The 14,998-nt window shown below is 39.2% G+C and overlaps 1 long non-coding RNA gene across 7 annotated transcripts in view; it reads left to right on the top strand.

Moving 5' to 3' along the window:
* LOC107311182 overlaps nucleotides 1–14,998 on the top strand; it is a 269,152-nt gene that overhangs the window by 136,304 nt on the left and 117,850 nt on the right. For all 7 annotated transcript variants that reach the window (XR_004306536.1, XR_004306534.1, XR_004306538.1 and 4 more), the window contains one exon: nucleotides 8,121–8,197. This is a non-coding gene — a long non-coding RNA (uncharacterized LOC107311182). The remainder of the gene's footprint in view (nucleotides 1–8,120; nucleotides 8,198–14,998) is intronic.

Genomic DNA, 14,998 nt, shown 5'->3' with positions numbered 1-14,998 from the left:
TTTCTTTGTGCAATTTAGAAAATCACATCTTCCTTGATCAGGCAATGAATAATATGTCCTGTGCTATGGGCAATGAATAATATGTCCTGTGCTATGGGTTTTATGTTCCCAAGGAGCCTAAGAAGAATCAGTGGGAGGAAATGTGGCCTATGTGGTTGTATCTCAATTTTGCAGAACCATGAATATAAGAAACTCTGTTAGGAGTACTTAGATTTATTTTAGCACTAGTGTTGTCATATGATCATTGCTGCCCACTGAGCCTGCTGATGTACCATGCAGTCAGAAGACCTCATCAGCTCTATAAGTTTTCATTCCTCTGGGCTGTAGGTGCTTATAAGCTGCAGCAAGTATGACCCATTTCTTCAGGAATTTCTCATTTAGATGGCTATATCATCCTCTGGATATTGTGGGTTTCATTTTCCTTTCAATTTTAGGGGTTATGTTAGTTTGTAACAAAGTTCTTCTCCCCGTGTTACTGAATACTTTTGCAAACTGTGAGCAATAGGAGAATTTAATGTCTGCATTTAATTTATACTCCCTATGTTAATGTATATACCTTTGAATCTCAACTGTATGACAGAACATCTGAGTGAGGAACCTACTGCAACTCTCAGTACACACTGGAGGAATTATTTTATCTGTGATACGTAAGGAATCTAACCATCTTTCTGCAGAACGCCCAGTTTTGGACTCCAAAGGAGATTAAGTTTGTGCCCAAAATACCTCAGATGTAGGTGTTAGAATAATTAGGATATAATGTGATATAATTTCTTTTGGGTTGAAGCTCTTTACTTAATTTTTTTCGGACATTATCATGTACCAGCAAAATTTGGATCTACACTTTGTTTGTACAGTACAAACAAATTGTAAGTAATTAAAGACAATCTTTCTTAATTGGCACAGAAAAAGAAAGTATATATATATATTTCAAGTGCTTTCCCCAAATAGAATGTTGTGACTCACAAAGAGAAAATGAAAATTGATTGTATATGAAAAAGCAATTTGATATACTTCTAATGTATGAAATCCTCAGGCTTGTGCCAGGAGAAGGGAGTGTGAAACTTAGCAGGAAGGTGCAAAGCTGGAATGAGCTTTATGTCTTAACTTGCACTGTCGGTTCATTTAAACTCCTCTGTTTTTTCTAGCATGTTAGTCTTTTATGTACAGAGAACTCTAAAGGGAACTATAAAGAAAACCCCTAAGGTTTTAAGTTAGACTAAGGCTGACGGTTGTGTGAATATGACAGATTAAGGACAGAATGGAGTTGCTGTGATTTGTTGCTGTATCTCTTCCTTAAAACACTGTGTGTGCTGATGAGCTGCTTATACTGAGCATCTTTTCCATAAGGTACCCAGCCTGCTCTGTGAGATATGCCAGTATCTGCATGCCCTTTTTTCTCTGTCTGTTGGTCAAGACTGGCTGCAGCTCAGCTGGTCCCAGTTTCTCACATCCAACACAGGGCCTTTGTGATGGCACCACAGCTCCCACCATGCATCTCCCTTGGAGGACAACTAGATAGGAGTGAAAAGGGATGAGGAAAGTGGTGGGCAGACTGGTCTGGTCCAAGTGCACAGTCAAGATATGGTAAAAGGATGTGCCCTACCTTGGGAGCTGCTGTGCTCCCCTCCATCCTGCTGCCTACCTGCAGCTTCTGCACTTCCTTTTCTAAAGAAGGAGGAATATGAACTCTGAAGGATGGGAGTAGCAACAGGAAAATTATGTTTAAATTATTTTTAGTTACTGATAACAGCACAGTTTGCATTTTTAATGTGCAACATATTTATTAGTGTCTCAGGAACTGTGATGATAAATTCTTCTCTCTTTGAGAGAGAGGGAGAAGTGCAATGGCAGTTCTTTTAGCGTATTAGCTCATGTTAGCTGCTTTGAAACTCCTCTAAGCTGAAGACTTCATTGCATGGTTTTACTTCTACATGGCATAAAACTCAGGTCTGAGAAGAACTACAGATTGACAAGGTTCTGCAGCTGAACTGTGGAACAAGAGCTTTGGTAGACCTCCCTGTGGGTGTTCAGGAATTCTGTGACTCCAAAGTTTGCACTTTGATTGCAGTGTATATTCCTGCCTGACAATAATTTTGTACTGGGGGTGTGCAAGATGAGAACTAGCTGATTTTGGTGCAGAACTGTGCAGATGCTGCATGTTGTTTTTTGGTAAGGTGTTTTGAGCCAAGTGGGTTCCATGCCTGGTGTTCCTAACATCATGGTGGACACAGCACACCTTGTGACTCACAGTTAAAGCTTGTCTTTTTTTTTTTTTTTTTTAAGAGTCTGGAGATTTTGGCCCCATTTGCCAACAGCTTCTTAAGGCTCCAGAAAAATTATACAACTTGCTGCAGAGTTTGTGGCTGATCCTGGAACTGACCCAGCATCTTTGTGTCTCAATCTATTGTCCTAGTCACTCTCTGTTCTTCAGGGTCTGAGTCAGCTCTTCTCAAACATCCTTTTTTCCATTTTGCCATTTTTTCCTGATTTTGTGTTCTTCCCCCCTAAGCAAAATTCTGCCTCCCCTTCTATTTTCCCTTCTGCCACTCTTCATTATTCAGTTTTTAAATATTCAGAAAACTGAATCAATGGCAGTGAAACACTGTGGAAAAACAGTTACAGTGGGATGATGCTTCATAATCTCATTGCTTATTGTGTTAGAGATAGTTTATTCTGTTTTATCTTCTTGCAAATAAGTTACCCTTTTTCAAAACTAGCAATTTTATTATTTATTTAAGCTCGCTATCGGTTCTGTAAGTTCAGTAGTATTTATTTTCATTTAGTAAAGTTAGTTACCTTCTCAGGGGGAAAGTAGAGGATACAGAGTTCTCTCTGGGTGTTTAGATTTTATCAATGTGCATACTGTCCAAGTTTAGACTGGAAAAAAGGTGAAAATGACCTCCATGACAGACAAAGAATTGAGGGATTCCCTTTAAACATGCAATTGTTGGCTTTAAGGATAGTTTAGATAGTTCTACATTTTCAGTGGAGATCATAGTAATGTAAAAGTGAAGCTCCAGTTGTAAACTGCTGGTGAGACCAACTTAGGAAAGAAGGAATTTGTTTTGGAGGGTGCTTTTAGGGTCAAAGGCAATGCTCTCAGATCACATAATGTTACTGGCAGGAGGAAATATTGCACCTCACTTGACATCATGGCATTGTTTCATGAATTGTGCTTTTGTTTTATCTCCACACTGGTTTGGGAACATCTCTTCTCTGAAGGTTAAAATTATGACATGTTGGCATTTAGCTGGCATCTTCTTGTTTTCTTTGTTTAAAAACATGGTCAGAACAACTTTCTTTAGAAGTTTGATTTAATGATTCTGGCACTAATATTGTACATTAATGTATTAACAGCTTTTATGCTGTCTGGCTACACTCAGCTTGGTGAGAATTGGCCAAACTCATTTTCCATGTGTTCCCATTCAAACATGGCTGCACAGTCATGTGTGGTGCTGTGCATGTATTGCAGATGGGAATGGAAGGAAGAGTCTAAACTTCTCTGCTTTTTTCTTTGTAGTCTGTTTTATGGACAGCATGCTAATATTACTACAGTGGTATCAGTTTTATGTTTTTCTTTCTTTCAGTTCCATTTTGTCTTCATGCAAGTTGAACATAGGATGCAGACGTTCTTGTTTGTCATTTTTTTTATTCATTATTCCTTTCTAGCTTTGGTGGGGAGCTGTAGTGTTAGTGCTTGCCAGCAACAGTAAAATCTTAATGAGGTATTTGGGAAATCCCAATGGAACTTCTGACACATGTAAAGAAAATACAGAATAAATGCAGGAAATATGAAGGGCAATGGTTAACTTTATGGATTGTCCTGCCACACATAGCACAGAATGTCATTCGGTCATTTGTTTGACTGTCCTTGGTGAATGTTTTTCACATAATTATACCTTTCCTCACAGGAAAAGTAGTAGCTGGTTTCACCCAGGCACCTGATTGGTTGTAGCCCAGCCTTTTGAGAAAATCCAGATGCATTTTGGAGATCTATGCCAACTTCTAGCCTGAACAGGTCATGGAGAAACTTTTGTGTTGGTAGTTTTGCAGGAACCTCTTCTTTCAGAAGGTGCCACTTCTCTTCCTTTTGCTGAGATTGCCTCCCCAGGCTGACAGCATGGAAGAGGCAGGACATGGAGCCCCCTTGTTGGCCATCGAGGTCTCGTCTCAGCACTTTTCTGTTGCTAATTTCTGGACTTTGATAGCAGCAGCACTTTCAGCAGATCAGTGCGTATTAGCACTGGCAAAATGAGAAAAGCAAAGCTAACTTACAGAGCAGCAGGGCTTTAGGCAGTCTGAACAGTGACTTACTTTCTGTATCAGTGTTACACTCACACTGCCGTCTGCAAACTGTGAAGGTAAACGCCCAAAGAGGGAAGGCAGTGGCTGCGGGGTGAGCTGTAAATACAACAGTCCGTGAATCAAACCACTCTCTCTCTCCCACCCTTTCTAGAAATCTATCAAGCTGGCAGGCTGCCCTGCTTGAAATAAATGTGGAAAATATTATGTAACTTTGCCCTCTGCGCTACGCCGGCAGCGTAGGCACAGGTTTTAGTTACACTATCTGCCGTGGCTATTTTTGGTGACCAAAGGCTTCTCTCATTAAATTTATGTCTCTATTTCCTTTCCTTCCCCCACTCTCTCGTTTGTGAGCTTGTTTTTTTTTCTTCTTTTCTCCACAGAGAGCAAAAAGCAACTCAACATCTGCAAATGGGAAAACAAGATGAGCAAAGCTGTTTGAGGGCAGGCTATTCCATTTCTTTATTTTTTTAATGCAGCCGGAGGAGGAATATTCAGCTTCTAACTGTAGCCAAGTACTGAAACAGTCTGTCCCTGCTCCCCTCCCCTGGAGTTATATGCTGTGTCAATACCTCCCTCTGCTGAAAGCTCTACATTCTTTCTTTTTCTCTTGACTACTCTTTCCCCGTGGCAGGACTTGCATAGATGAGGAGCAATCTGTGATCTATAACGGAGCAGCCTGCTTGCTGCAACACAGCCTCCCTACCAAGATTATATGCTACAGAGAGTGCATAAGCCTAAACTGTTCATCTTTCCTCAGCATGACTGCTTGCAGGCTAGGATCTGAGGTTAGGAAAAGATGAAAACTCGCAGTCAGATGACTTTTAAGAATACTTTTTAAGGAATCTCTGTTCTGGAATTCAGCTATTGTCAAGGGCAATCCTGTTTTAAGAATTTTACATGTCCTTCTGCTTTTTTTTTTTTTTTTTTTTTTTTTTTTTTTTTTTTTTTTCTCCCCATCATTTTTATTCCATTAATAAGTTTTTGTTTTAGAACTAGTAAAATTACACTGTGGTTTATGATCCATTGTGCTGTATGAAATACCACATAAGACTTTTCAGTGTTGTGCTTCTCAAAGAGATTGAAATGTCTTAATGGTTGGAAAAATCTGTGAATCATCTCAGCTACAGCTGGTACAGTTATTAGGGGGCTCAAAGTCAAGAACTCTGTTTTTCAGAGGCTGCAGCATTAGTGACCCAAACCAATCATTCCTCATCTCAGAAAAAAAGAAATTGAAGTGACTAACAGATATGATTTTCCTTAGTTGGAGGATAGTGGTTTTGTTAAAAGAGGTGACTAACTGAACTTAGTGGAGAAATGGATAACTTCAAGGTTAAATCTTGAGCTAAGCCTTCAATTTTCTTGAATGACTAGAGGCAAAAAGCCCTGGTTCAAAAGGGTATTTTTCTTTATCTCTGTCTACCCCTCCAGAAATTGTGAAATTGTTTCAGGAATGGCTAATATTCTGCAAATAGCTAAGCTTCAGCACTTCACAGCTTGCTTTCATTAACAAATCTTCATATTTCCTGCTGAAGTTCAGCAGATTCAGAGGTAAATGAGTGTTCCCTCTGTTTGGTAGCAGATGGCAACAACCATGTTACATCAACTTTGTGTGGGGAGAAGTACATATCAAGCCGTTCCTGTTAACTTTTTCAGCAGCAGTTTCTAATGTCTTTGGGGACTCTTGTGTTGTTAGGGATGAGAGAAGTAAGTCGCAGTCAAATAAATATCATAAGGAAAAATTAGAAATTCTCTATACAAACAAATAGTCTTAATTGGCCAGGGGGTTAAGAAAAACGCTCACATGCAGAGAAAGGGTAAAAAACAGACAATAGGGTGCAGGAAGGAGCACAGCTGTAGGGAATAAAAACACTCAGGGGAAGGTTGTATAAAGAGGAGGAATCGTTACATGGGTGAAGTTTTCAGGAAGGTGCTATTGTGTGGAGACTTTTGGCAAGACGTGACCTTATAAAGGAAGAGAAAGAACTACTTTTCACAAAAATGAGGGTAGGAATGAAGTGCCAGAGAGAGAAATGGTTTGACTGAAAGCTTGGTGTGGGGATGGGGATTTGTGGGAATATGCCTTCTCCTAGTCAGAAGTGTAGCCAAGGAGATATGGCATGGGGGTTGCTAACCTGTGTTAGTTGATAGATGCAAAAGAAGTGGCAGAGGTATCTTTGAGATCCATAAATTATTAGGATGAAGCCCTATTTTTTTTTTTTTTAAATGGTGATTTGGTAATGCTTAATTAATGTTTATAATATTGTACCTTCCTGGCATTATTTCTTGAACATTTAGAATTGGTAGAAAAATACTAGCAAAATTACTGGGTGTGTGGAATGAAAACACTGGCTTGTTTGTGCTCGACCTTTCTTCAAAGTGTAACACAGTTCAAAGTTTATTTGGTTATCAAGTCTCTGATATGACCTTTCTATTGAATAGTGGATGTAATTGTGGCCTGTTGAGCTTAATGTGACAAAGAGAGATGCAAAAGTACTTAAAGATACATTAAAAAAAAAAAAGGGGGGGGGGGGGGGGGGGGTTGGGAGGGGTGAGGTCAGTCCTTACTGATGCCTTTGTATCCTTGAATGGTTTTTGGATAATGATTAGATTTCTACTATTTGATTGAATGCCATTTGTGAAGAAGAATGCACTTTTTTTATTTTTTAAATTTGGAATGTTTTTTTTTTTTTATACTGTAGTGCTCAAGGATGAGTATAGGCAGAGATATGTAGCTTTGTGATAGAATTGTACAGTAACTAATATCATATAAGTACTGCTGAACTTTGTGTTAGCTTGTGCTCTGAGTTGGTCTAAGATGGATGTGACTTGGAGACAAGGTTCCATTCTGTACTTTGCATACATACTGCAAGCACTTAGTTGAATGTTTCTTCTAAACAGAGCTCAATTTAGTTTGGAGTGGAGGGGAATGGATAACAAAACATGCATCCTGGATATAATAGGATAGTCAGAAACACATCTGTAATGCTGTGGGTATGCAGTTGTTCATACTCGGCTCTGTGACAAAGTCTAAAGCAGTGACTCAATGGGAATATGCTGTTGGCTTTGGGTCTCCAGAGCTTGACTCAGTTCTGTGAGCTCTGGAAAGCTCTCCAAGACTCCTCAGGGATGAAAGTCCTTAATAGAAGAAAGATGAAGTGAAGACGTGAAAGGATCTGTACTTATAGCATAATAGCAGGTTGATTATTTTTATCACTATTTCAGATAACAAAGTATACAACAAACATATTTCTGTAGGCTTTTTATTTTTTTGCCATCACACTGGCACTAATATAAGATACCTCTAAGTGAAACTGTATTTGAAGTATCAAAACAGTCTGAACAACATTTACAGTATATTTATATGCATTGCGCACCTCAGATCTGTTCTTGAACCTTACATTTTCTGAAGGATTTCATAAAAATGTATTCAGTGACGTGCATAATGATACTGAGAAGGAATGTGCTCTCTGTCCTTGAAGATTTTTTTTTTCTTTTCCCCTTTGAAACAAAAAGAGAACTAAGAATTGCAAAGGTTTTCTGGCTGGCACTGAGTGGTTGATCTTTCTGTGAATAAAGAAAAGTAACAGCTTATAAATGGTGACTTTATTCCTAGATAGAGAAACAAAATTCTGTAGTATATCAGTCAAAACCTTATGCAGTTATATTTCTACTAGATAGTTACTCCTGACTTATGCTGCTAGACAAGATCAGCTACTTGCTTGGTTGGGTCTAACTTTATATGGCATTATTCTTCACTGGGGAGCTAGTGTGTCTGAGACCTGTGTCTCTGAAAGGACTTTTTTTTTTCTTTCCAGCTCTGTGTATGAAAATAGCATCTTCAAAGTCACAGAAGAAACAGCCAAAAGTGAATCCACATTAAATTCCAGTAGAGGTATGTTCGTTCATTCTTTATTTTTGAGGGTCTTAAAGAGAAAAGAGAGTTTGATGGCAGAAGCGAAGGATTTTTTATTTTCTTTTTCCTTATCTAGTTTGTCATGATTTTTTTTTTTAATTTTTTTTTTTATTTTTTTAATCTGAAATGTCTTGAAAAGATGCAGATGAAGTTTGTGATGCAATGTCACACTGTTACCCTGATGCACTCTGATACTAATAGAGGTACTGATATTATTATTTCATGCATCAAGTTATCTGTAAGTGTATCCTCCATCTTGCTGAGTACACATTTTTCTGGCTTTCAAGTGGGAATGTGGCAATAGATAAAGCTGTCATAAGGGACTTTGGGGTAACAATATCTTTCTGTAACAGATTTTCTTAAGTCAGCAGGCACTTAAGCTATCTGGACTGCTCTGTAACTGACCAAAATGAATCATAGAGTTGCTTGGGTTGGAAGTGACATCAAAAATCATTCAGTTCTAACCCTCTATGCTGTGGGCTGGGTTGTCACTGAGTAGATCAGGCTGCCCCAGGAACCCATCAAACCTGGCCTTGAATGCCTCCAGGGATGGGGCATCCACAGCTTGCCTGGGCAGTCTATGCCAGTACCTCACCACACTCTGTTTGTCTGGGGAACCAACTCCAGCAGGGGGGCTGCTGTTGAAACTTACTAGCTAGTCTTCTGTAGTAATGTTGAATATTATATAATATCTATATAAATGTAGAAATGCTGTGTCTATATTGTTAATTGCACTTATTTTGGTTCTATGGTGAAAACTGAGATGAGGAAAATCTCAACTGGTCTTAGTTTTCTGCGTCAAAACTCAGATCAGGTTCCTTGAGAGTTTAAGAATTTCTGAGCAAACGTAGACCTGCTGAATGCTTAGAACTTAAATAGCAGCTGTATATATACATTTTCAATGCACTTTTAATAAAACATATAAATTCCTTGAGGACCCATGTGATTTAGGATGTTTTGTTTGCCTTCTCTTACAATTCAGTCCATCAACAAAAAAGAGGGAGGTTTATTAAGGACTTCAGCATGTATCAGTGCAGTTAATTATTTCCATTGGGTGAGTAGGTTCCTACCTGATTTTTAAGGACCTAACCTGTAAGGTTTTGAGGACATGTTTTTCTGAGCAGGTTATCCAAGGCATCTTGGTAAAGTCTAGCTACAGTGAGAGCTAGGCGAGCTATTTGCAATAAATCCTTTGTGATAACAACATAGGTCCTTTTCTGGTTTGCGAATTGGTTTCTATTTTAGTGTACTTGGCCATTATGTAGACTGTTAGGTGAGAAATTACAGGAGCATTTTTGGATAGATTGATTTGCTCTGTAAAAACAGTGATTTTATGCTATTCTTACAATCTCTTAATCCAGTGGCTGCAAAGCTCTCTGAAAACTCTTGAGAGATGTGGAGTATTTGGATGTGAATATTTTGGTGAACATGTTAATGTACGTCTTCTGCCAATTATTTCTTTTTTGGCAGGGTTCCTATAGAGAAATGTTCTGCATTATTGCATAGAGTAGCTCATTATGATGCATGTGAGTCTGTGTGCACGCACATCTCCTCTCCCCTTAGTCCCCAAAGGAATTATACAATGTACATGTGCAAGAGAGACAGGATGGCCTCTTCATTAAGTTACTGAGCAGGAAACCAGCAGAGTTAACTCCTGTTCCTGGCTCTATAAGAGTTTCTGCCTGCAAATCTGGGAAATCCACTTAAGAAATCTAGGGCAAGTGAAATTTATTGGTAAAATGGGAGACAGTAATTTTGCTGTTGTTTGCGAATGCTTCAAACTGGCGTGGGAAAAAATCATACAAGTCTTTAAATAATACTGTAAGAGCTGATTTTGATGCTTTCAAACATATGTCTCTGTGTGTATATATATTATATATATATATATATATAAATACTGAAAACTAAAGCAAAACAGAAAACATCAGAAACAAAACAGCCCCAGAGATGAGCTTTCATTTCAGTGTTATGAATCCATTTTTAACATGTTCCCTCCACTCCTCAACCCTCCTCCCCTCCCCAAAAAGTAAAAGAGTAAACTTGACTACTTTTCTGTGACAAAAGAAAAATGGCAACTTCAAAAGGCTGATCTGTATCAATTCTCTTAATTGTTCTTAAAATGTTTGCAGACCTCTCTGTCAAAACTTAACATTTTTTCTTGAAATGTCCCTTTTTGTAATGCGGGGCAAATGAAAAATGCTGTTTGTCCTCTGGCCTTTCAATGACTTCTTAATTTGTTTACAGTCTTAGCATTCTGTCAATGCAAAATATGTGTGTCCAAAACCACCAGAGAACTGAAAGTCCTCTTATCCTTTGTTCTGATTAGTTATATGGACATGCTTTTACTGACTGCAAATGCTTTGGATACTGTGTTCTGGCTTTTGTGTCAGTGCTCTACCAAGTCTCTACTTGTTTCATGGGACGGAATTATCTTCAAGTGTATATTCCTATGAGTGCTGGGACTAATGAAACCTGAAGTCCTATGGTTATGGCCTGTGCAATCTATGTGCATAAACTTTATTTCCTTTCTATATTGATTTCTTACAACATGTCAGCTCGCTGTTTTTTTCCCATTAAAATGCTGATTAGGAAGCATCCTGATTTCATTAGGAATTTCAGGTATTTCAGGAAACTAGTTGCTTCTTCTAAAAGAGAAATCCGGATAGATCTGTAATGGTTGACTTTGCACACCACTTAAATTCTACTTGTGCCTGATCTGTTTTCCTTCTCCAGAGCTTCTTCCAGCTGTGCAGTGTCACTGTGTTTGTCCTTTAGCAACCAGAGCTTTGGACACCTATTTCTGTGCATCTGCTCCTCTCAGTCTTGTGACAGATCCAGCTCCGCTCTGGCCAGCACTGAGTGCTACAGGGTGAAGCAATTAGCACCCATCTAGCCAACACCAGTGCATCTGTTCTGTCCAGGGCAAATTGCTGGGCTGTCCTTGTGTTTGAAAACCTTGATTGATAACTGCACCTGTGCAGTTGCCAAGGTCAGGCTGTCTTCATAAGAATGTTAGATCACCGTGGGCACCTGGTTCGGAGTAAGATTTAGGGACGTGGCCCTAAATCTGATGTCATGGTTCTGGCAGGCTGAAAAGACTTTGTTACAAGTTGTTGGCTTGTGAAGTCTATCCAGGAGAAAGCTTTGCTTTTGGCCGGCTCTCAGGAACCTGGAACAAGGAAGAATGCTAGCACATCAATAGCTGATGTTATTACTTGATAAATGATAATGACTTGTTTCCACTGGTGATGTGCTGCTGCTTAGGGCTTGGGTTAGAGAGGTTAGACATTTCTGCACTGTTGTTTTGTAAAGCAGTTCCTACAGACAGTACCCTCACAAGTCATTATGCTTTGATTTGAGGGAAAAGGGATGGCTGTGAATTCATATTTGCCTTCATTCAGGCAGGTCTTAAAAACTGGTATGGACAAAGACTGTAAAGACACTTTTGGCAGCCTGCTTCAGTCCCTCACTGGGGAGGCTGCTACTTGTATCTAGCCGGTCTTCTCTTGTTTCAATTTATGCCCATTATTTTTGCCATCCTAACACATGCCATTGTGCATGGTTACTCTCCAGCTGCTCTGTAACTTCCCCACAGGCAACAGGGGACAGCTGTTGGCTGGCCTTCCTTGAAGCCACCTCACCTGCACACAGAGCAAGGCACGGTTCCTCAGTCTGTCCTTGTTGGCCAAGAGCCCAGCCATTATGTCCCTCCTGTTTGTATCATCTGGGAAGAACTGGAGAACATAGAATTTGAGAGAAAAAAGGCAAAAAAGGGAATTGCAAGGAAGAATTAAGTAGATGGAAGGAAAATAAGGTCTTTGAGTGTTAAAGGGGATTCTGTTAATATTCTCTCACTCATAGAAAATGTGGAAAAATTATTTGGGAAGAGAGACTGAGCTGGCTGAAGCTTAATGCATTGATTGCAGGTGGCCCAGCAAGGAGATGGAGCTGTGAAAGTTATGCAGATGGGAAAAGACTCATGGCCTTTCTTGGCAGGATGAAAGGCAAAGTGAGGAAAGCTATGGGATGGATGGTTGCAGTTGTCATTCTTCAGACCTTTGCAAGATTGAGATGACTTCTTCATAATATTTTTTTGAGAACTGGTATATTTTTAAAGCTGATATTTACACGATAGCTCTTTGAGATTTATTAGCTGTTGCGTATTGAGACTAAACCCGCATAAGTTTACATGCTTTCTCAAGATATTGGGTACAGAACTCTTCAATGTGTGCTGAACTTCAGCCTTTCACCAGATCCTACAAGTTGGAGTTTTAAAGTACTGGCCTAACTTAAAATAAGAGACTTGCTGAGTTTGTCTCTCAACTCTTCCAGGGTATTTTATGTCTCTGCACAGTGATATGTTGAATTCAGTATACTTTTTCCTACTGAGGACTGTTTCAGTTAGAATGCTCTGACCTACAGTGATTAAAGTAATACAAATCAGTATGGTTCCTGAGTGCTATGTTGCATCAATCTGTCTTGCAGTACTTTGAATTACGCTTATACTGAGGGCAGACATTTCGGAACAGAACTCTTTATTGCTAACTCTGGTTAAAGTAGGGGTTACATATGTTAGGTTGCATGGTATGTTTGAGTTTCTTGTGGTTGTTTATGGTCCCTTGATATCTATAAAACCACTGCTTCTACTTGTGACAGGGCTGCTAACGTGCATAAATAATGTGTGGTAGTCCTTTTTCACTTCCTGATGAGTAATTGGTGCATTGCCCAAAAGTCCAAGTCCAGCAGAAGTAGTGCACAAGAAAATCTTCCTAGTGATTTGGGTAATAAAAGTGTCAGTCAGACTTAGGTGATGATGCAAAAGCTTTTCTATAGAAGCTTGTGTCATTGAATAAATATGAGTGTGGGTTATAACCCACACTGTTTCAAAGAGTTTCTTTGGCTGGTTTAGAGGGGTAGCAAACTATGTTTAGCCTTCATGTATGGATTTGGGCATGAAAGTGATGCTGAAACTTCTTCGTTCCATAGGTTTATAGATTGTCTGTTTTAAGGGGAGATGCAGAGAAGTTCTAGCTTAAGTTTCTGGCATTGTTAAAAGGTCCTTAGCAATCTCTCATTACAGTGTCTGGCTTCAAACATGTGGACCAACAAATGTCCTTTTGGCATACCTGACAGTAAGCACAAAATGTACTGCTGTGTCTAGAATTTTCATCCATATTATTCAGAATCAGACATAATTGGGACTGAATCTCCTTTTACCACCTGTTTTTCTTCAAACTGTGCAATCTGTTTTGTCCCCTGCTGCTTGGTCTCCCATTTGGCTATTATTTCTCTCTGGAAAAACGTGCTGGCTCTGTGAACTTCCTTACTCCCTTGACTGTATGCTTTTGTGTGTGCTCTTGCATCATGATTATTTGTGTATTAGAACACGTTTATATTTTGTCTGGTTGTGGAGGTGATGAGAACTCCACGGGGATTAATCTGACAAAAGCAGTTCTCAAGCTTTGACAGGAAGCTTCATGATATTCTGAAGGCCCAGTTCTATTCAGATTGCTGTTCTGAAGCACTAACTGCAAAGATTTCAAGAAGCAGAGTTGTCTTTGGATAAAGCTTTTTAATTCTGAACTTTAAATGTTAGGTCTTTGACTGTATTGAAACTGTAAAATGAATTGTATTGGTATGGCTGACAAATTATATTACTGTGCTGTAAAATCTGGTTCTTTAGTACATGCTGACTATCAATATTCACTTACATATACACCAAATATTCTTTTTCCAGATAGGAATACTGCAAGATGGTATACAAAAGAATGATATGTCTTACAAGGATTGAGTTCCCATCCTAGCAGATTTTTGAGTATGACAGCCTGCTGTTGTCAAGTATTTTTAGATGGAAAATAGCTAAGCTTGCAAGCAGCCACTTTGTAGTCTTGAAGCACACAGCTGCAGACTTGCAATCTGTCTTCTCTTTATACAAAGTGAGGATGTCTCAAAATCTCAGCTGAATAGAAATTGGAACAGGAAGTAAAAAATGAGAACTAAAGCCGTGGTGTCATCTTCAGTCTGCTTTACATCTAATAATAAGCCTGAGTACATTTCCATTGAACCTGATGGAAAAATTGTTTTTGCTTAATGGAATATGTCTTAATTACATCCTTATTTTAATGATAAGCTCTGAAGCAATTATCACCTACTTGTAGAAATCCTGAAGAGGGTGAGACATTTTGTATGCTGCTTACTGAAAAAATGGATCAACAGATGCAGGACAGTACTTCATGCTGCTCATACTTTCAGCACTGTCATTTAATAGGATGAACTGGAGGGAACAGTCACCTCCGGTGTTCCTCATCAGTTCTCTGGTTTTGGGAGGGGGAAAGAATTAAGAGCCTCAACCAGCTGTCTGCTTCTGCTGTGTTCTAATGTTCATATTACATGGTTGCCACCAACTGGTGTGGTTGTAACCTCTATCGCCTGTTTTGGCAGAGACTGTGAAAAAAGCACTGTGTGCCTTCACAGCATGGTCCAAAGCTCTCCAAGTATGATGTGCTGTGTATATCAAGGTGTAAGCATGCTGCATTTTAACATCAGTCCATTACATCAGAAACACAAAACCGCATACGGAAACCAAATGGGTACCAGGTTCAGAATGTGCTTTCCTGTTTTTCTACCGTGTTCTGAATTGAGCTTAGTGTATAAACAGACCTTTGTTTTCATTCCTTTTGCTTAGTACATGTCTCTATGTGGCTGATTTTTCTCCACTCAGCTATCATAAGGGAAGAAAGTCTTCTTTCCTTGAATGACTCTGTCAATGTGGTAGGTTTC

This window comes from Coturnix japonica, chromosome 3 (genome assembly GCF_001577835.2).
Source record: "Coturnix japonica isolate 7356 chromosome 3, Coturnix japonica 2.1, whole genome shotgun sequence".
In the NCBI taxonomy this organism is placed as follows: Eukaryota; Metazoa; Chordata; class Aves; order Galliformes; family Phasianidae; genus Coturnix; species Coturnix japonica.
Note: the sequence above shows the minus strand (reverse complement) of the source record. Positions and strands in the feature narration are given on the sequence as shown.